A 22,540-nucleotide genomic window follows, 5' to 3' on the forward strand; every position below is an offset into this window, starting at 1 on the left:
TCAAGGGAACTGTGAGACAGCATGAAATATAACAATATTGGTAGTATAGGAATGCCAGAGGAGGTTGAAAGTAAGCAGGGGTTAGAGAACCTGTTTGATGAAATAATGGCAGAAAACTTCCCTAACCTTGTCAAGGAAAAAGTCGCACAAATTCAGGAAGCACACAGAGCCCCAAGCAAGAATCCAGAGGCCCACTCCAAGACACATCATAATTAAAATGCCAAGAATCCAAGACAAAGAGAATCTTAAAGGAATCTAGAGAAAAGCAATCTGTTACCTACAAAGGAGTCCCCATAAGGCTTTCATCTGACTTCTCATCAGAAACTCTACATTCCAGAAGGGAATGGCATGAAGTATTCACGGTAATGCAAAACAAGGATCTGAAATCAAGACTACTCTATCCAGCAAGATTATCAATCAAACTGGATAGTGAAATAAAGAGCTTCTCAGACAAAAAAAGGCTAAAATACTTTATCACTACAAAACCAGCAGGACAGGAAATGTTAAAGTGACTGCTATAATTAGAAGTAGAAATAAAGAGAATGAGAAACATAGACATGAGGAAACAAAATGGCAATAGATAAGTATCTTTCAGTAATAACCTTAAATGTAAATGAATTAAATGCCCCAATAAAAAGATATAGGGTGGCTGAATGGATAAGAAAACATGACCCAAATACATGCTGTGTACAAAAGACCCACCTCAGAACAAAAGACTCACACAGGATGAGAGGGAAGTGATGAAAAAATTTTCCATGCAAAAGGAAATGAAAAAAAAAAGCTGGGGTGGCAATACTCATATCTGACAAAATAGACTTCAAAATGAAGATCATAATGAGAGAAAAGAAGGTCATTACATAATACTAAAGGGATCAATCCAACAAAAGGATATAACCCTGATAAACATATATGCACCCAATATAGGAGCACCTAAATTTATTAAAAAAAAATTTCTAGAGGACTTAAAGGGAGAGATAAACAGCAATACAGTCATACTAGAGGACTTTAACGCCCCACTGACTTCACTGGATAGGTCTTCCAGACAAAAAATCAACGAGGAAACAGTGACCCTAAATGACACACTAGATCAGATGGATTTCATTGACATTTACAGAACATTCTACCCCAAAGCTTCAGAATATACATTCTTCTCAAGTGCACACGGGAAACTGTCAAAAATAGACCACATGTTAGGACACAAAAGAAGTCTCTACAAGTTCAAGAAGGTTGAAATCATATCAAGCATCTTCTTGGACTACAGTGGCATGAAATTAGAAGTCCACTACAATAATAGCACTAAAAGTCATTTAAACACGTGGAGGTTGAAAAGCATATTTTTAAACAATCAGTGGTTTACCAAAGAGATCAAGAAAGAAGTAAAGTGTACAAAGAACTCATGCTACTCAGCAAGAGGAAGACAAACGATCCAATTGAAAAATGGGCAAAGGACCTGAATAAACACTTCTCCAAAGAGGCCATACAGATGGCCATGAGACACATGAGAGAATGCAAAAGGTCAATCACCAGAGAGATGCAAATTAAAACCACAATGAGGTATCACTTCACAGCTGTAACAATGGCTACCATCAACAAATCAACAAATGACAGGTGCTTGTGTGGATGTGGAGAAAGGGGTACCCTAGTACAGTGCTGGAAGGAATGCAGACGGATGTAACCACTATGGAAAACAGTATGGAGTTTCCTCAAAAAATTAAAAATGGAGCTGCCTTTTGACCCAGTGATCCCACTTCTAGGAATATATCCTAATAATCCTGAAACACTAATCAGAAAGAATATATGCACCCCTATGTTCATAGCAGCAAAATTTACAATAGCTAAGATCTAGAAACAACCCAAGTGCCCATCAGTAGGTGAGTGGACAAAAAAGTTGTGGCTTATTTACACCATGGAATACTATGCAGCTGGAAAAAAGAAGGATCTTCTATCCTTTGGCACAACATGGAGGGAACTAGAAAGTATTATGCTAAGTGAAATAAGCCAGTCAGAGAAAGACAAGTATCAGGTGATCTCACTTATATGTGGAATATAATAAACAAAATAAACTGATCATCAAAGTGGATCCAGAGACTTAGAAGCATGGAACAGACTGAGGAATCTCAGAGGGAAGGTGGGGAGAGATTAATCAAAGAACTTATATGTTTATAAGCACAACCCATGGACACAGACATTGGTATGGGGAAAACCTGGGGGTGGGATGGATGCGGGGTGGAGGGGATCAATGGGGATAAAAAGGGGACATCTGTAATATTCTCAACAATAAAGATAAATAAACTTAAAAAAAAACAACCAACCACCTCTAGGGTTGAAATACGTGACTTCTCTAGACACTGGTTCTACACACACAAAGCCAAGAGCAACCCCCTGCAAATGTTTACATTCAATCAGACAGTTATTAGATGTCAGGTAAATAATGAAATAATCTAAATAATGTTAATTTCATGTAAATAATGAAAGGAGATACTTGACCTGGTTTAAATGACTAATAATAAAAGGAAAAATATCAGCTAAAAAAAAAGAAATTTCTTCAATTTGCTATATTTGTGTTTTGTTTTTTATAAAAATAATTCAGCATATTTATTTTTATAAATTGTGAAAAGAATATGTATTTTAAGTAGCCACACTGTCTACAAGTCATAATTGATGAACTATGATAAGGATTTCCATAAAAAAACATATTCATAGTACCATAAATTTCAGTGTTATACTTCTGAACAACTTTTGCCTAATCAGTTACTTTTTTATATAAATAAATAAAGCTACTACTATAGTTTTTAAAAAACTGAAGCCTGTTGTGTGTGTTTATATAATTTTAAGTACTTTGGAGGACATGCAGTATTGTGGAAGAGAATTTAGTAGAAATGTTTAGTTGTCAGGAACATTATAGACAAAAATGTGTCCCAATTGGTGTCTACTTTTTGAGCAATCCATTAGTTCTATTCATTGGGAAACCTGGTGTATAGATTTTTCTTTTACTTGTCCCTCTGCAGGATTCTGTTAAGAGAAATTATTATTTACTTGATTCATATTCAAGACCCATTGCCACTTAAACTGTTGCTTATTTTACAAGTAAATGATGCTATATTCAATGAAACCTTCTTAAAGACACTGTGTGATGAAAAGTATCATTTTGTTAAAGATTGATAAAAAAAACCATCCACAAAAACTATGGAGGATACTTGAGTTAGGCAAGAAAATTGCATTTTAATATCTACAATATTCTGTTTGTGTTACTATTTGAAGGTAATCTTTTTTTTTTTTTAAATATGTCTTTATTGATTTCAGAGAGAGGAAAGGAGAGGGAGAGACAGATAGAAACATCAATGATGAGAGAGTCATTGATCGAGCCCGCAACCGGGGCATGTGCCCTGACCGGGAATCGAACCCCGATCACCTGGATCCTAGGTCGACGCTCAACCGCTGAGCCACGCCCGGCCAGGCTGGAGGTAATCTTAACAAGGTTGTTTCAAGGGTAAGAAAATCATAGGCATTCAAAAAAGACTTTTTAAATATTAAGGGAATCTTTCTAGACTAAATACTACTGGGTGTTGGTGGAGCTGTAACTAGTTGGTGGAGCTGTTTTCCCTTAGTTTTCAATTTAGCAGGCTTCTAATTCTTTGTATAGAGACATTATAAATAAATATAAAATTGTGTTAAATAAACTGCTGTGCACATATGCAATGTAAATGGCCACCTGACTAGATTATCTGTAGATCCTACCTAGAAACTTTCCCACTTACCAAAGGCTATGTATAAACCATCTTCTAGCTAACCTAGCCTGGTGACACTGGTGCAGTCATTACTAAGTAATACATTCCCAGTTAGGGAACCTTACACAGAAACCAAGACAACTGGATGTATAGTCTCCATATGAGGATTTTGTATAGAAAGCAGAAGCACCTGGATGCCATAGACACAAGGGGTGCCCCTACATGTACGCAGCTGATTGTCTCCAGGCTGTTTACCTTACTGATAAAGTCTCTCACCAGCCAATCAGCAACATTCAAAAAACACTCCTCAAATAAGGGAGAAAGAAAGTTTCTGGTTTTAGTTTTTTAAAGAAAATACATTTATAGATAAGTTGCAAGTGTAGTACAACATTATGCCAAAGTAATACCTCATCATTCTTGAATATGGTAGTGTGAAATTCCTACAAACAAGAACCTTTGCCTCACATAACCCGGGTACAATCGTCAAAATCAGGAATTAACACTGATACTGGTGAAAATTAATAAACAGAAGCCTCATTTAACATGGAGAAGGGAGGCTCAAAGAGAGAACTTTCACAGGTTACTCAGTATGTACTACGGACTCCAACAGTAATAGATATACCTTGTATCTCCAACAGGAAGTGATACTACTTTACTACCTCAGCAGGAAGGGAAAGAGCTACCTCCTTGCATAGTAACACTTCAGCCAATGGGAGACTGCCCTGACTCGGCCAATGAAAAGTCGCTAGACTTCAAACTTTGAGTTTCCTCCAAAGGAGTCTTTATTTACAACAGCCCACCCCAAGTTTGTAAAAGAGTATTCATCTCCTTTGTTTGCCTAGACTTGGGCGTGGTTTGCCATTAGACCACGTCCTGAACAGCTATTTTTTTATTGTTCCCAAATTAACTCTTTTTTCTTCTTCTAGAGAAATATCTATTTATTTAAGGTTGATATACCATCTAATTCTCAGACAGCATTAAAAATGCGTTGTCTCAATAATATCCTTTCTAGTAGAAAGGTCCAGTTGGATTCAGGCATTACATTTAGTCAGTGTGTCTTTAGTCTCCCTTAATCTGAATCAGATTCTAAACCTTTCCTTGAGTTTCATGACCATGACATATTTGAAGATTACAAGCCAGAAATTTCATAGAAAGTCCGTAAAGTGAATTGAATAGAGGCCCATCCACAAATTTATGTCCACCTGTAATCTTAGAATGTGACCTTACTTGGGAACGGAATCTTTGCACATGTAATCGGTTAAGGATTGAGATGAGATTTTACTGGATTTAGGTGAGTCATACACACAATGATTGATGTCTTTATAAGGAAAGGGGAGGACACACAAAAACACAGAGAAGAAGGCTATGTAAAGATGGAGGCAGAGATGGGAGTGACGTGTCTCTAAGCCAGGGAACACCAAGGATTGCCTAGGGCTACTGAAAGTGGAAGCGGCAAGAAAGAATTCTTCCCTAGAGGCATCAGAGGAGACGTGGCATCACTGACAACTTAATGTCAGGTTTTTCACCTCCAGCACTGTGTGAGAATCAATTTATGTTATTTTAAACCACCAAGTTTGTGGCATTCTGTGATAGAAACCCTAGGAAGCTAATCCAATCCTTCAGTTTAGGATTATGTGATCCAGTTATGCATCTTTGTCTGGGAAATTATTTAAGTCATATTTTCTTCATTCTCCTCAGTTCATCCTTAGCACACAGAATTTTGATTTTTCCTATCCCTGATAATGTTTGCTTTATTTATCTGATTGAAATGATGCCTGTGGCAAAGTTACTTCTACTCCTTTGTAATATATATATTTTGTAGGGAGATACATTGAGACTATGAAAATATTTTGTTTCTTATAAAAATTTTCCCCATTAATTTTAGGAATTTTTGCCTAAAAAATTGTTAGTATGATGGCTATTAAGAGGTCATTTTTTAAAAATGTATCGCAATTGTTGAAAGTATTACAAATGTCCCCTTCCCCCCCCATTGATTCCTTCCACCCTGTACCCCTCCCCCCAAGCCTTCACCACAATATTGTCTATGTCCGTGGGTTATGCACATATGCATATAAATTCTTATGTTAATCTCTCCCCATCCACACACCTGCTGATAACTTCCCTCTGAGATTCGTCAATCTGATCCATGCTTCTATGTCTCTGGATCTATTTTGTTCATCGGTTTATTTTGTTCATTACATTCCACATATCAGTAAGATCATGTGACACTTGTCTTTCTATGACTGGCTTATTTCACTTAGCATAATACTCTCCAGGTCCCACCATGCTGTCTCATAGGGTAAGGGATATTTCATTTTTATAGCTGCATAGTATTCCATAGTGTAAATGTCCAAAAAGATGCTTGATATGATTTCAATCTTCTTGAACTTATAGAGACTTATTTTGTGTCCTAACATGTGATCTATCTTTGAGAATGTCCTATGTGCAGTTGAAGAGAATGCATATTCTGCAGCTTTGGGGTGAAATGTTCTCTAAATGTTAATTAAATCCATCTGATCTAGTGTGTTATTTAGAATCAGTTTCCTTGTTGAATTTTTTGTCTGAAAGATCTATCCAGTAAAGTCAGTAGGGTGTTAAAGTCCCCTACTATGACTGTATTGCTCTTGATCTCTCCCTTAAGGTCCTCCAGAAGTTTTTTGGTTGTTTTGTTTTCAGCCTGAGTGTCTTTTGTTCTGAGGTAGGTATCTTGTAGACAGCATATATTTGGGTCATGTTTTCTTTTTTTTTTTTAAATATATCTTTATTGATTTCAGAGAGAGGAAAGGAGAGAGAGAAACATCAATGATGAGAGAGTCATTGATCGGCTGCCTCCTGCACGCCCCCGACTGGGGACCAAGCCCACAACCCGGGCATGTGCCCTGACTGGGAATCAAACCCCGATTGCCTGGATCCTAGCTCAACACTCAACAGCTGAGCCACACCCGGCAGGGCTGGGTCTTGTTTTCTTATCCATTCAGCTATTCTATGTGTTTTGATTGAAGCCCTAATCCATTTATATTTAAGGTTATTATTGATAGGTACTTATCTATTGCCATTTTGTTTCTTTATGCCTATGTTTCTCTTTCCCTCTATTTCAACTTCTTATTACAGCAGTCCCTTTAACATATCTTGCCATGCTGGTTTGGTGGTGATAAACTCCTTGAGCCTTTTTTTGTGTGTGTGTGTCTGGGAAGCTCTTTATTTCACCGTCTATTTGGGATGATATTCTTGCTGGATAGAGCAGTCTTGGTTTCAGATGCTTGCTTTCTATTACCTTGAATACATCATGCCATTCTCGTCTGGCCTGTAGAGTTTCTGATGAGAAGTCAGCTGATAGCCTTATGGGAGCTCCTTTGTAGATAACAAATTGCTTTTCTCTTGTTGCCTTTAAGATTCTCTCTTTGTCTTGAATTTTAGCCAGTTTAATTATGATGTGTCTGGATGTGGCCCTCCTTGGGTTCTTGCTTGGGACTCTCTGTGTCTCCTGAACTTGTGGGACTTTTTCCTTGACCATGTTAGGGAAGTTTTCTGCCATTATTTCTTCAAATAGGTTCTGTCCTCCTTGTTCTCTTTCTTCTTCTGTCATACCTATGATGCAGATATTGTTATATTTCATGTTGTCCCACAGCTCCCTTAAACTCTCCTCCTGTTTTTTTTAATTGTTTTTGCTTTCTGGTTCTCTGATTGAGTGATGTTTTCTACCCTGTCTTCTAATTCACTGATCCAGTCCTCAACTTTCTTTAATCTGTTGTTTATTCTTTTCAGTGTGTTCTTTATTTCTTCTATGTCATTCTTCATTTCCACCTGGTAATTTTTCATATTTTCCATATATTTTCTCATGCTGTTGAGCATCCTTATAATTATTACTCTGAACTCTATATTTGATAAATAGCTTATCTCCATTCTATTTAGCTCTTCTTCTGGAGGATTCTCTTGTTCTTTCATTTGGGATTTTTTCTTTGTGTCCCATTTTGGCTACCTGTTTGGGTTTGTTTCTATATGTTAGGTGTATCTGCTACTACTCTCAGTCTTGGAAAGGTGGCCTTATGTAGTGGGTGACCTATGAAACCCAGTGGTGTAGTCTCCCAGATCACCAGCCCTGGGTGCTCTAATAATGCCCCTTGCGTGTGTTTTGTGAGCCCTCTTGTTGTATTTGAGTCTTGATTGCTTTGGGCTCATTCATGTGTGTTCTTAACTCTCAGGCTGAATGACAGTGAGGCTCAACCCCCAACACAGTATGCAGTCTGCTGTGAAGTTGCTTATCTCATGAAGTGGAATTCTCCTCTGCAGGTTTTGGAGCCTGCCAGTATCTCCCTGTGTATATACTGCTTATGGAGCTTATTGTATCCTGCTCTGTTGTTGTCTGAAGCTGCCATTGAGTTTTTTGGTTTGGAGGCCTCTTCAGAGGGTCCCTGGTGAAGGCCAATGTCAGATGCTATTTGTGACTGGCCCTAACTACCCTGTTTAGAGCTACCAGTGATCCACAGCTTTTGGATCCCTCTTCTGGGGCTAGATGCACATAGGAAGGACTGAGCTATGCACCAAAGTCTGCCTTTCCTTGTCCAGGATCCAGAGGCAGGTCAGGTAAAGACTCAAAGCACCCAGAGATCCACCTCTGCCTGCAGGCTGATTGTTAGTCTTAGTCACTTAATTAGCTTCAGGCTGTAGAGCTCCTCTAGGCATAAACTCCACAGGGCGGGACAAAAGGGTTTCCAACAGGCAAAAACTGCATTGATGGGAAAGCTCTGCCTGAGAAAGACTGTTTCTGCCATATGGGGGAATGACTCAGAAAATGGATCCCAAATTTTGTCTTCTCTGCTCTCTCCATGCCATCCTACCACCAGAGCCCAAGGTAAGTGGTTTCAAACAAAATTCAATGCATTGGCCCTTTAAGGGGGTGGCTGTGTGTCTAACAATCTGTCCCTACAGACAGTACCTCCAGTGCTTTTCACAGTCAGATGTCATGTGGGCACCTTTCTCAGTTCCGGTGCTCTTGGTTGGGGGGCCCAGTTTGGGATCTAGGCCCCAGGCTTCTCCTGGGGAACCGCCACAGCTGAGATATCCCTTTGGAACTTCAGCTGTTGCCTGTGGGAGCCCAGCCAGCCCTCTCATGCACTTCCTACCAGTCTCAATGTGGTCTCCTCTTTATGTCCTTGGTTATAAAGGTTCTCTCCAGCTAGTCTTCAGTTAGTTATTCAGGATGATTTTTCTATATTTTAGTTGAATTCTAGTTTAGTCCTGGGAAGATGTCAGTGTAGCTTCATCTTAATCTGCTGCCATCTTCCCCCCACTTCTTGATTGCTGTTGGCACATTAATGGGAGGGATTTACCCAGGCTGATCAGCTCCAAGGACTGGTTGTGACCACTGATCACCAACTTCCAACTACCTTGGAGTATCAGCTGTGCAGAGATCCAACACAAAAAGCAGGGCTTACTTCAGCAGGGCTCTAGTACCTGCTGAGTCCATTCCTTGAGTGTGTCACTTGTGGAGGTGGTTTGATGGTGGTGTTTTGATGTGGTCTGAAGCTATCCACTGGGTGCGCTGGCTCTGGGGCCTCCCGGCTGGCACAGGCCAAGGTCAGCTACTGCCTGTGTTCTGCCTGGGGCCACCAGGCATAAACTACAAAGTGATCTGTTGATGGCTGCTTTTTGTGCTGGGCTTGGAGGTGCCCAAGTGAGGCCAAGCTGTGAACCAAGGCTGGATGCTGCCTAGTGCCAGGCTTGAGGGCATTTAGCTAGAGGTATGTGGCTCGCTACAGAGAAAGAACACGTGAATGCCATGGGCCTTTGTTAAGCTTTGATTATGTTTCCTTGAGCTTGGGAGAGAAGCTTTCTTTCAAGCTAACCAATCTTCTTAATTCATCTCAGGCTTGTTGCTGCATTCTCCCCCCCTATCCAATCCCTTTCCTGGATCTTCCAAAGTTCTGTGCCCTAATCCTATTCAATCCTTTTCCCAAATATTCCCAGGCTAGACTCCTCCACTTTTTGTTGCCATTTTGGCTTCTGCCGCACATGCTTCAGCAGAGGAATTTCCCCCTCACTGGTTCTTCCTCCCTGAAGTAGTCTGTGGGAATGGGCTGGTTGTTCCCCTGGGAGACTGGAAAGCCTATCTTTTCTGTCCACTGGGATGCCCAGAGTGACTGTGAAGCTGCTCCTTCCTAGTTAACCCAGCTTAATTAGATGTCTGGCTCCCTTCTTTTTTGTTAACTAACTGCCTATTCTAACAAAAGTATGAATATAAAAAACAAACCAAAAAATTATGTTGCTTTATTTAATAAGTTAATTTTCTTTAAAATGAAAATCATCTTTGTAACTAATTATAGCAGAAGTATCACATATTTCTTGAATAAACTGAACAAAATACTTTCTCTGAATATTAGTAGATATATCATTTTATAGCATGCAATATCATGAACTGTGGATTATATCAAATAAAGTTCTCATCCACATGGCATTTATTTCTCATACAATAATTATTCAATAAATATATTTATTCAGTTTTAGTTTTAATTCCCCGACTAAAATTGCATGAATGCCTAGTGCTTTCTTTGTGTGAAAAGTCTGTTAGATTCCAATTAAGTTTCTACATAGATCAGGATTTATTTTTCCTAAGAATGAATCAGTAAATTTATTACGTTGCCTGTACTCCATACAGCAAAATTGTCTTGAAAATATATGCACACAAATATTTTGTAGAGGAACAGATAAAAGAGAGACTACACTTTAGAGAGGATGGATTAAGGAGTAACTTTTTTGTAAATATTAAATATTTGTGAATGTTAAAATTGTAAATAAGTTTCCAAATGTATAAAAGACCTTATGCTAACCAGAAGCTGAGTATCCTATGTTATATTTTAGACATTGCTTCTCAACCTTTAGCAGGCATTAGAATCATCTGGGCCCCATCCTCAGAGTTTCTGATCTTGTAAGATTATGGTGGGGCCCAAGATTTTGCATTTCTAAAAGTCTTAGGTTATGCTGGTGCTGCTGGTCTGGGGACCACACTTTGACAACCACTCATCTAAGACAATTGTTTCAAATTTTAAGGACTAAAACTATTTAATTCAGAGTCACTCTACTTTTCTACTAAGAAAAGTAGATTCCCAGGCCCCTCACCTAGGAGATACTGATTCATACGTCTGCAGTGGATTCCAGATTTCTATATTTTCAAAACAATCCTCTCATGACTCTGATGATCAGATAGGTTTGAGTGCTTTCATTTCATACCTTTATGTAACCTGATCTTGATACTTCCTATAGTCTGTACATGAAGTAAATGTTTCTTTCATGAAGTGCACTGAAAATCAAGTGGAATAGAAAATTGATTCATCTAAAGCCTAAAGGGAGACTTTATGATAAAAATAGCATTTGGAAGCACAGAAAGCAAATTTTGCAGTGTGTGGATTTCTACATAGATTAAAAAACAAATGAAACACTTCACATCATTGATCAGATTAATTGAAAAATAAATAATTATTTGCTTTTTAAATAAAGAAAAAACAAGGAAGAGTTCTGTGATGGTAGATTAAGAAATATCACATGGAGAAGGCCAGAGACACTTTAGGGTGATTACAATGTACTGATGATAATAGGATTCCAGTAAAGTGAAACCCTATTATAAATTGCCTTCCTATACACTATGGATTTAGCAGATCAAGGTATGTCCCATGTGTACAGAGGTATAATTCATCTTCCTCACAATCATATGGAGAGCCCTCTACAAAGAATAAAGCAAAGCAATCATAAACCTTTGTGATGGATGAAGCTTCTTTAAATCATTTTTAAAGACTTTGTTAGGTTTTCTATTTAAACTTATTTTAAAAGAGGACTCTTTGAAAATGAAAGAGCTGATAACTTCTAAGGAGGCAGTTTACAAAGATTAGCTAGTTACAGGAGTAATTTCTACAGCTAACAAAGGTATTATTATGTCTAAATTTCAGGAACCATTTAGAAGAAGAGTGAACAACTAATGATATGACTAGGAAAGGAAATGTTTAGCATTTAAGAATAGGGAATAGCTCTCCACAGATTAGTGACAAGAGTCATTAATATTTTGTTTGATACTTCAAAATATAGTGATTTTGTTTGTTTGTTTTTGTTGTTTTCTCTCTATTCATTCTCTCTCTTTCCAAACCACTTCCTCTACCCACCAACACTCACAAGTGATTTAGTTGCAGTGTTAGAAGGGTAAGCTAAGTTTATCCACTGAATTTACTCAAATAGTTTACACTGGTATAATAACTAAAGATATCTAATAATCAAGTGTAGCTATAATATCAGAATTAGAATTAACTGGAGGTGATTATGATAATAGATCTAAGCTCTATCTAAGAAGTCTGTGGTTTTTTAAAGCTTCACTTTTTTTTTTTTTTTTTTTTTACTTTTATTAGGCTCAGATATTTACTAAAGACATTCAGAAATTTTGATATCAGCTTTCTCAGCATCCTGGTCCCTCTGCCCTGTTCTGACTCCCCTTTGTCATGAATGGATATCTCTGTGTCTAGCTTTTCTGTCCCGATGGAAAGTTAATGCCTATGGCCTTATCTTTTGGTCTTGATAATTTTTTAAATATTTTCTCTTCTTGTATTTTATTTTAATATACAGTAAAATTTATTATTCGGGGTGTTCTATTAGTTTTGACAAATGGCATAGAGACATGTAACTACCACCATAATCAAGATACAGAACATTTATCACCCACAAGGAAGTATGTTATGATTCTTTGCATTAACCCTTCCCCCTTCTGGCATTCATCTCTATAGTTTTGTCTTTACAAGAATGTCTTATAAATGGAATTATACAGAGTGTAATCTTGGAGCCTGGTTTCTTTCACTTAGCACAATGCATTTGAGATTCATCCATGTTGTATGTAGCAGGAGTCAATTGCTTTTTATTGTTGAGTACTAGACCATTATTGGATATACCACAGTTTGCTTATTCATTCCCAAGTTGAAACACTTTTGAGGTGTATGTTAGTCAGAATTCTCCAGAGAAATGGAACTCCAGAGAAATAGAAAGAGAGAGAAAGAGAGAGAGAGAGAGAGAGAGAGAGAGAGAGAGAGAGAGAATGAAAGATTATTTAAAGAATTGGCTCATGCAGTTATGGAGGCTGGCAAGTCCAAAATTTTCAGGGTCAGCCAGCAGGTTGAATACCCAAGGAAGAACCCATGTTACAGTTCAAATTAAAGGTCATCTGTTGGCAGAACTTCTCCTTGCTTGGGGAATGTTAGTCTTTTGTTCTACTCAGTCCCTCAACTGATTGGGTGGGGCCTGCTCACATTAGGGAGAGCAATCTGCTTTACTCAAATTCCACTGATTTGATTGTGTGGTGTCTGTAGATGCTGCCATTGCTCTAAGGCCAGGTGTGTTCCTTCTCCTCTTCACTCTCAGGTGCTTCCCTTTGAGGACAAAGACTTCAGGACTGGACCAGACCTTAGGCCTCAGGTCTTCAGATTCAACCTGTGGGCCTCCACAAACTTTGCCTGCTGGCCCTGGGAGCCTCTTAGTTTCCAGTTTAGATGAGTGAGCTCTTTATTCCTTTCATTTTCTCCCTTTTGGAATGGGAATGTCTATCCTCTATTACCTGTCCCATTGCATTTTGAAAGCAGACAACTTGTTTGATAGATCCACAGATGAAGAAGAATGTTACCCCTGGCTAGTCTCCAGCTGCCTGCTTCAGGCAGATCTGTGGTTCTGTTATCCATTCAACATACCTGAGCTGACTGCTTGCTCTGTGCCAGATCTTGAGCTGAGCTCTGGGCTCAGAGACATGCTTCTGCTCACAAGGAACTTACCATTTAGACAAATGAGTGACACATTTAAGTGGCCATTGTTCTAGAGAGTTCCGAGTGCTGTGAGGGAAGTCTGTCTTGGGAGTGGAGCAGGGGACTGAGTTGGGTGGAGTCACTTCCATGTGGGGATGGGAAAAGATCCCTGAAACTGGGCCTTGAAAGAAGAGTGAAAATTGAACAGGTAGAATAAGGATCTTGGTGTAAAATGTTGCATAGTGAGGAAGCTTCAGAGTCAAAGCAGAGGACAGGGGTGAAAATAGCTTGGCTGTTGTGGCTATTAGTTGGTGCTCAGGGTGGGAGCCAGGTATGGCTGAGAGAATTAATACTGCTTTGGTGGCAAACTCCCTCCCAGTTATGTGCAAAGGACTTCTACCTACATTATCTCCCTGAATCCTCACAGTCCCACAATATGTATATTTTCAACCACATTTAATAAATAGGAAAAATGAAGCTTCGTGATGTTGAGGAGCTTGTTCAAGGACACAGCCCCTGATGGGAAGAATGTGTGTACAAATGCAAGCTTGACTATAGAGCCCATGGTCTTGACTATTTCATGGGTCCTTTTCTTTTAGTTTTCAATTGCAGTTTACATTCAGCATTCTTCTTTATTAATTGTGGGTGTACCACATAATGGTGAGACAGTAATATATTTTACAAAAAGTTTGCCCTAATATTTTAAGTACTTACTATGTACCATACATAGTTATTATAATATTATTGACAATATTCCCTAAGCTATACTTTACATGCCTGTGACTATTTTTTAACTACCAATTTCTTTATCCTTCAGCTTTCTCACTCAGCTCTCCAAACCCCCTCATCTCTGGCAACCATCAGTCTGTTCTCTGTATCTGAATGTATGTAATTTTTTTTAAAAAAATTATTTATTGAATGATGAGAGAGAAAGAGAGAAGGGGGGGGGATGCTGTTCCACTTATTTATGAATTCATTGGTTGATTCTCGTATGTGCCTTGACAGGGGATCGAACCTGCAAACTTGGCATTTTGGGACGACACTCTAATCAACTGTGCTACCTATCCAGGGCTGTATCTACTTTGTTGATTCACTTATTTTACTCTTTATATTGTATATATAAGTGAAATTATATGGTATTTGTCTTTCCCTGACTAACACTCTAAGTCCATCCATGTTGTCGAAAATGGTAAGATTTGATTCTTTTTTAGGGCCAAACAGTATTCCATTGTGTACATGTGCCACAGCCTTTTTTTATCCATTCATGTATTGATGAGAAATTGGGATGCTTCCACATCTTGGCTATTGTGAATAACACTGCAATATACAAAGTAGTGCTTTCAAATTAGTGCATGGCTTTTTCTGAATGTACTCCTAAAAGTGGAAACACTGGATGAAAATACAGCTCCACTTTGAATTTTTTATTTTTATTTTTATTGATTTTAGAGAAAGAGGAAGGGAGAGAGAGATAGAGAAAGAAACAATGATTTTTTTCATTCCACCCATTTAGGCATACATTGGTTGATACTTGTAAGTGCCCTGAATGGGAATCTAACCTACAACCTTGACACATCTGGCTGACACTCCAACCAACTGAGCTACCTGACCAGGACAACCATTTTAAATTTTTGAGGTCCTCTGTACTGTTTTCCATAGTCACTGTACCAATCAGCATTCTACCAACAGTGCACAAGGGTTTCCTTTCTCTATATCTTCTCCAACAATTATTATTTGTGGATTTATTGATGATAACCATTCTGACAGGTGTGAGGTAATATTTAATTTTGGTTTAATTTGCATTTCTCTGATGATCAGTGATGTTGAACATCTTTCCATATGTTTATTGGCTATCTGTATTTCCTCTTTGGAGAAGTGTCTATTCAGTTCCTCTGCCCATTTTTTAATTGGCGCGTTTCTTTGTTGGGTGTTCAGTTGTATAAGTTCTGCATATGGATATTAACCTCTTATTTAATGTATCATTGACAAATATCTTCTCTCATTCATTAGGTTGTCTTTGCATTTTGATGATGTTTTCCGTTGTTTTGAAAAAACCTTTTAATTTGATGTAGTAGCATTTGTTTATTTTTTCTTTTGAATGCCTTGCCCAAGGACATATATCAGAAAAAAAATATTGACAGAGATTTTACAGCCCATGATTTCTTCTAGGAGTTTTATAGTTTGAGTTTTTCATTTTAAGTCTTTAATCCATTTTCAGTTTATTCTTGTATGAAGTGTGAGAAGGTAGTCTAGTTTTATTTTTTGCATGTATCTGTCCAATTTTCCCAACACCATCTATTGAATAGATTGTATCTACCCCATTGTAAATTCTTGCCTCCTTTTTCATAGGTTAATTAACCATATAGGTATTGGTTTATTTCAGGGCTCTTGAACTATGTGTCTGTTTTTATGCCAATACCATTCTGTTTTGGTTACTATAGTCTTGTATAGTTTGATATCAAGTAGCATGATACTTCCAACTTTGTTCTCCTTTTTCAAGATTGCTGTGACTACTTGAGGTCTTTTTTGTTTGTATATAAATTGTTTATTTGTTCTAGTTCTAAGAAAAACACCATTGGTATTTGGATGGGAGTTGCATTGACTTTGCAGATTGCTTTGGGTAGTATGAATATTTTTTAAATGTTAATTCTTCCTATCTGTGAGCAGGGAATATACTTTTATTTATTTGTATCTTTTTAAATTTCTTTCTTTAGTGTCTTATATAATTTTCTGAGTACAGGTCATTTACCTCCTTGGTTAAATTTATTCTGAGGTATTTTATTTTTTTGATGCAATTGTAAATGGAATTGTATTCTTAGTTTCCCTTTCTGAGAGTCCATTATTGGTGTGTAAAAGTGAAACCAATTTCTGAATATTTATTTTGTATTCTGCTACTTTACTGAACTCATTTATCAGTTCTAGTAGTTTTTTGATGGAATATTTAGGGTTTTATATATACAGTAGCATGTCATCTGCAAACAATGACAATTTTACTTCTTCTTTTCCAATTTGGATACCTTTTATTTTTTCTTCTTGCCTGATTGCTGTAGTTAGGACTTCCAGTGCTGTGTTGAATAAAAGTGGTGAAAGTGGATATCCCTGCATTCTTCCTGACTTTAAAAGAAATACTTTTAGTTTATCCCCACTGAGTGTGATGCTAACCATGAGTTTGTCACATATGCCTTTTATTATATTGAGGCATGTTCCCTCTAGTCCCACTTTGCAGAGAGTTTTTATCATAAATGTGTGCTGAATTTTTCCAAATGCTTTTGCATCTGTTGATATAATCTTGATTTTTTCCCCTTCATTTTGTTGATATCAATTTAATTTGTAGATATTGCTCCAACCTTGCATCCCAAGAATACAGCTCACTTGATCTTGGTATTTGATCTTTCAATGTGTTGTTGAATTTGGTTTGCTAATATTTTGATGAGTATTTTTGCATCTGTGTTCATCAGGGATGTTGACCTATCATTTCTTTTATTTGTAGTGTCTTTATCTGGTTTTGGATTTAGGATAATGCTGGCCTCATAAAATCAGCTTGGGAGTCTTCTTTAGTCTTGAATTTCTTGGAATAGTTTGAGAAGAATAGATGTTAGTTCTTCTTTGAATGGTAAAATTAACCTGTAAAGCAATCCAGTACAGGACTTCTGTTTGTTGGAGTTTTTTTATTACTTTCAATTTTGTTCATTGTAATCTGTCTGTTCAGATTATCTGTTTCTTCTTGATTCATCATTGGAAAGTTTTGTTTCTAAGAATTTATTAATTTCTTCCAGATTGTTCCATTTGTTAGCATACAGTTGTTCATAATATTTTCTTACAATTTTTTATATTTCTGTGGCATCAGTTGTCACTTCTCCTCTTTTATTTCTGATTTTATATATTTGGGCCCTCCCTTTTTTTACTTAATGAGTCTGGTTAGAGGATATCAATCTTGTTTATCTTTTCAAAGAACCAGCTCTAGGTTTCATTGATGTTTTATTTTGTTATTTTAGATTCTATTTTGTTTATTTCTACTCTGATCTTAATTATTTCCTTCTACTCACTTTGGGTTTTATTTGTTTTTCTTTTCCTAGCTCCTCTTGCAGGAAGGTTATGCCAGGGTCCAGCCCCAGTGGGTCCAGGGGTCCCCAAAGGTGTGGACGGCGTCAGCAAAGAATGAAGGAAGGACACGGAGACAGCTTTCAGGAGAATCAGCAGCTTTTTATTGCCTTGTTACAACTGTATTTATACTATTTGATTTTGTTGCTGGTTAAACAACATGACATCATGCTATGTTCCGGATTCTGTTTTGGCCTTTCACAGTTAATGAATATACCGTCTTATCTGATCTTTTAAAGAATTTACATCTGTTTAGGTATGTTAATTTTTGTCTTACCTACTGTTTTATTTATATTTTGAAGTTACTATTTTATTGCTCTACCACATAGCTAAAAGGAGAATAATTAAGACAGCTTTTTTTATGTAAAGGTTATGCGAGTCCTAAGTGAGGGTTATGTAGCTTGCGCGTGATTGTTTTTAGCTGTGGTGACTGACCGCCTGTCTGGCACCCAACCTTAGTCTCTCCACTCACATTCCCTGCAGCAGTCCATCCTCAGTGTAATATTCTGTGTATGATTATTCTGTGTATGATAAGGGTTCAGGTGTAGATTGGAATAATCTCTTTCCTAGACTGCTCTTTCCTTGTGGGGAGTCCCAGAGTTTTCCATTCATGTAAACATCCCCCAGTAATACATTCCTCACTGGGAACTCACTGGTGGCCTCCCTGTGGATGGCCCTGCGCTGGCGAATCAGCAGGGGCCCGGACCCAGGCCTTTTCCCCGGTGGGGAACTTCCTGTGATAATGGGCCCAACAAGTCCTAAACTTTCTGCTGACAGTCTGAGTTCCTCATAAACCACACAAGATTTTCCCGTACTCCTTGGGGCTTTTACTGAATCATTGTCTTTTCTAGTTTCATCCAACCCCCTGCTAGGGAAAAGTTTCCAGCTAGGGCAATGTCCTTTTCTGGTGCAGTGACTCGGGTAAGGACACAGAACTTGAGAAAGGGGAACAAGCATGGGAAGAGGGACATGCCATATACCAAGTCCCATGGAGCATTGGCTGTGCAGATGTCTCCTCCTTGAAGGACTGTGTCAAGCAGCAAGGATGGAACGGCTTCCGGCAAGGTTACATTATTTGAGGTTTTTCTTCTTTCTTAAAGTAGGCTTATATTTCTATGAATTTTTCTCTTAAAACTGCTTTTGCTATGTCCCATAGATTTGGGGTTGTTGTGTTTTCATTTTCATTTCTCTAAAGATATCTTTTGATTTCTTACTTCTTCTCATTATTAACTTATTCATTGTTTAGTAACATGTTATTTAGCTTCCATGTCTTTGTGTGTTTTTCAGTTTTTTTCTTGTAATTGATTTTTAGTTTCATACCAGTGTGGTCAGACAAGATGCTTGACATGACTTCAATCTTCTTAAAGTTATTGAGATTGCTTTGTGGCCTAACATTTGATTTGTCCTGGAAAATATTTCATGTGTCCTTGAAAAGAATGTCTGTTATGACACTTTGTGGTGAAATGCTCTGAAGATATCAATTAAATCCATCTGATCTAGTTTGTCATTTAAGGTCACTATTTCCTTTTTTATTTTCTGTCTAGAAGATCTATCCATTGATGTCAATAGGCTGTTAAAGTCCCCTACTATGACTGTATTGCTGTCGATCTCTCCCTCTATGTCTATTAATATTTGCTTTATATTTTTGGGTCTTTTAATGTTGGGTGCATAAGGACTTACATGACTTGTAACTTCTTGTTAGATTGATTCCTTTCCTTTATCATTATTTAATGTACTTCTTTGTCTCATATTATACCCTTTGTTTTAAAGTCTATTTTTTCTTATATAAGTATTGCTACCTCAGCTTTTATTTTTTTCATTTCCTTTTGCATGAAATATCTTTTTCCATCCCTTTACTTTCTGTCTTTGTGTATCCTTTGATCTGAAGTTGGTCTCTTGTAGACAGCATATATATGGGCCTTGTTTTCTTATCCATTCTGCTACCCTGGGTTTTTTATTGGAGAGTTCAATACATTTATTTTTAAAGTGATTATTAAAGTACATTCAATAGATAGATATTGCTATTTTGTTGTACATACTTACATTTCTTTTTTTCTTTTATTTTTCTTAAAGAATTTCCTTTCACATTTCTTATAATGCTGGTTTTGTGGTAATGAACTCCTTTAGCTTTTTCTTGTTCAGGAAGCTTTTTATTTCTCTTTCCATTCTGAATGATATCCATGCTGGATAGAATAGTTTTGGTTGCAGGTCCTTGCTTTTCACCACTTTGATGATTTCATACCAATCCCTCTGGCCTAAAATATTTCTGTTGAGAAATCAGCTGACTGCATTTCTCTTGTTGCTTTTAAGATTCTCTCTTTGTGTTTAACCTCTGCCATTTTAGTTATGATGTGCCTTGATGTAGGCTTATTTGAGTTCATCTTATTTATGACTGTCTGTGCTTTCTGGGCTTGTGTGTCTTTTTCTTTCACCTGGGTAGGAAAATTTTTAGTCATTTTTTCTTCAAGCAGGTTCTCAATTCCTTGCTCTCTCTCTTCTTTCTTTGGTACCCCTGTGATGTGGATATTGGTACACTTCCTGTCATCTCAGAGGTCCCTTAAAGTATTTTCATTTTTACTTTATTTTTTCTTTTTCTGCTGTGATTGTATGTTTTCTGCTTCCTTGTATTCCAAAACATTGATTCAATCCTGAGTTTCATCTAGTCTGCTCTTGATTCCTTCCAGTGTATTCTTGATTTTATAAATTGTTTTCTTTCAGTCTGTCTGGTTATTTGTTATGTTTCTATGTCTTTTTTTTTATGTTCACTATTTTTGTTGAAGTTTTCGCTAAGTTTCTTGAGCATTCTTATAAATATTGTTTTGAGCTCTTATCTGATAGATTGCATTCCTTCATTTTATTTAGTTCTTTCGCTGGGGATTTCCCATTTTCTTCCTTTGGGACATATTTCCTTGTCTCCCCATTTTGGCTGCCTATTTGTATTTGTCTTTTTGTATTAGGTAGATCTGTGTGGGGAGCCGTTGTGGCCCTAGGCATGGAGGAGCTGCCTGGGTGAGCTGCAGAAGTGCTCCCCTGCTCCCTGGGAGATGTGGGTGAGCTGCTGCGGCCCCAGGCACAGAGGAGCTGCCTGGGTGAGCTGCAGATGTGCTCCCTTGCTCCCGGGGAGATGTGGGTGAGCTGCTGTGGCCCCAGGCACAGAGGAGCTGCCTGGGTGAGCTGCAGAGGTGCTCTCCTGCTCCCTGACCCAGTCCTTGAGGCACCAAAGCAATACTAATTTAGCTTGCGGCCATAAAATCTAGAAAGGCTAATTAGGAAGCTGGCCCCGGCCTGAAGGGTTAAAGGATAGTTAAGCCACATACCGAGCCAAGGACTCAATCCTCCCCAAAAGTTCCCATTAGAAGCCGAGATAAAGATACTTTCTAAGGCCTGAGCTCCTGCAGGAGGCAGGGTGTTTACTCTGAAAAAGCATTCGTAGGACCTTGGAGGAATTACTTTGTATCGGGCAAGGGGAAGAAATGCGGGGCGGGGTGCTATTCAGCAGAATCAACAGTGCCTGTATATATTGAGCTGAGAAAATAAACTCGGGGCTGCGGCAGTTACGAGCTGCAGTCCTCCCGATCCCATCTTTTTTGTGTCTGTCTTTTCTCCATCCTCACCCCTTCCTCAGGACCGTTCGACTCTGCCGGTGGGCTCCGGCAGATCTGCTATGTTCCCCAGCCTTGGTATGATGGACTTATGTAGTCAGTGTCTTGTGGGGCTCAGTGGTTTAGTCTCCTTGATCCCTTGATCTAGGTTGCTCCAGAAATGTTTATTGTGTGGGTCATGTGAGGTCTTTTGTAGTTTAGTTTTAATTCCTGTTGGCCCTATCCACGGCGGGGGTGAGGGGTGGGGAGGAGTGGTCCTCAGGCTGGCTGACTGTGAAGATTGACCTTAACCACAGTGTATGAGCTGCTGCCCAAGGGCTGACCCCACAAAGCAAAATTAGCCCAAGCACAATGTGGTTCCTGGCAAGATCCCCCTTTGGGTGTGCCACTTTAGGAACTAATTAGGTTGTCCTTCCATATGGCCTGAAGCCATCTACAGGGTGTATTGTTTCTGAGGTCTCTTCGAAGGGATTCTGGTGCATGTCAATATCAGACATTGCTTGTAATTAACCCTGGGCAACCTGTTAGGAGCTACAAAATTATCCACACTTGGTGGCTGCCTCTGCTGTGCCTGGGTGTGTGGGGGGGAGAGATTAAGCTCCACACTGTGGCTGGCTTTCACCAGTTCCAAGCCTGGTTCAGATCTGCAAAAGGTAAAAGACACCCGAAGATCTGCCTCCATCTGCTGGCTGCCTGTTAGGCTCAGCCACTGAAAGAGCCTTTGACAGTTCACGAGTTGAGTGAGGCATGTTCTGGGTCAACAGTGGTGTTCTCCAGATTGATACAAATTCAATCAGCACCAGTGTTGGGTCTGAGGTCACTCAGAAAATTCTCAGGGTACAATAATGCCAGCTGCCACCCACTTGGGGCCTGCAGACTTTTGCAATGGGGTGAATATCAGGGAATCATTAGAGTGAAACCAGGAGAGTTCATTAGGCTAAAACAGACTAAAATTTGGCCAGGTGGAGGAAGGACTCTGCACAAAAACTGTGGTGCCAGTTGGGTCCCATGGTTAAATTGGCCTTTGCACTAAAGACACTACTCATTCCTTCCCTGTGCATTTCTAACACCTCCTGAATCTGCTCAGGCCACCTCAAGAACCTTCCAAGAAAGTCTGCACCAGAGGCTCAGGCTGGCCACAGCTAGCTGATCCCTTTGCAGGATGAGAGCTTAGCAGGGTGGGCTAGTGCATTTCCCCAAGTTGATGCTGTGTAGACAGGAGTGCTTAGCCAAAGAAAGATGGCATCTGTGGGCATTATGGGAAAGGGACTCAGCATAGGAACATTGGTGACTGTTCTTCCAGACATCTTCTTGAAGCCATACAACCCAATATCTTTCTATATGATTC

The sequence above is a fragment of the Miniopterus schreibersii genome (assembly GCF_964146895.1).
Source record: "Miniopterus schreibersii genome assembly, chromosome: X".
NCBI classification, from domain to species: Eukaryota; Metazoa; Chordata; class Mammalia; order Chiroptera; family Miniopteridae; genus Miniopterus; species Miniopterus schreibersii.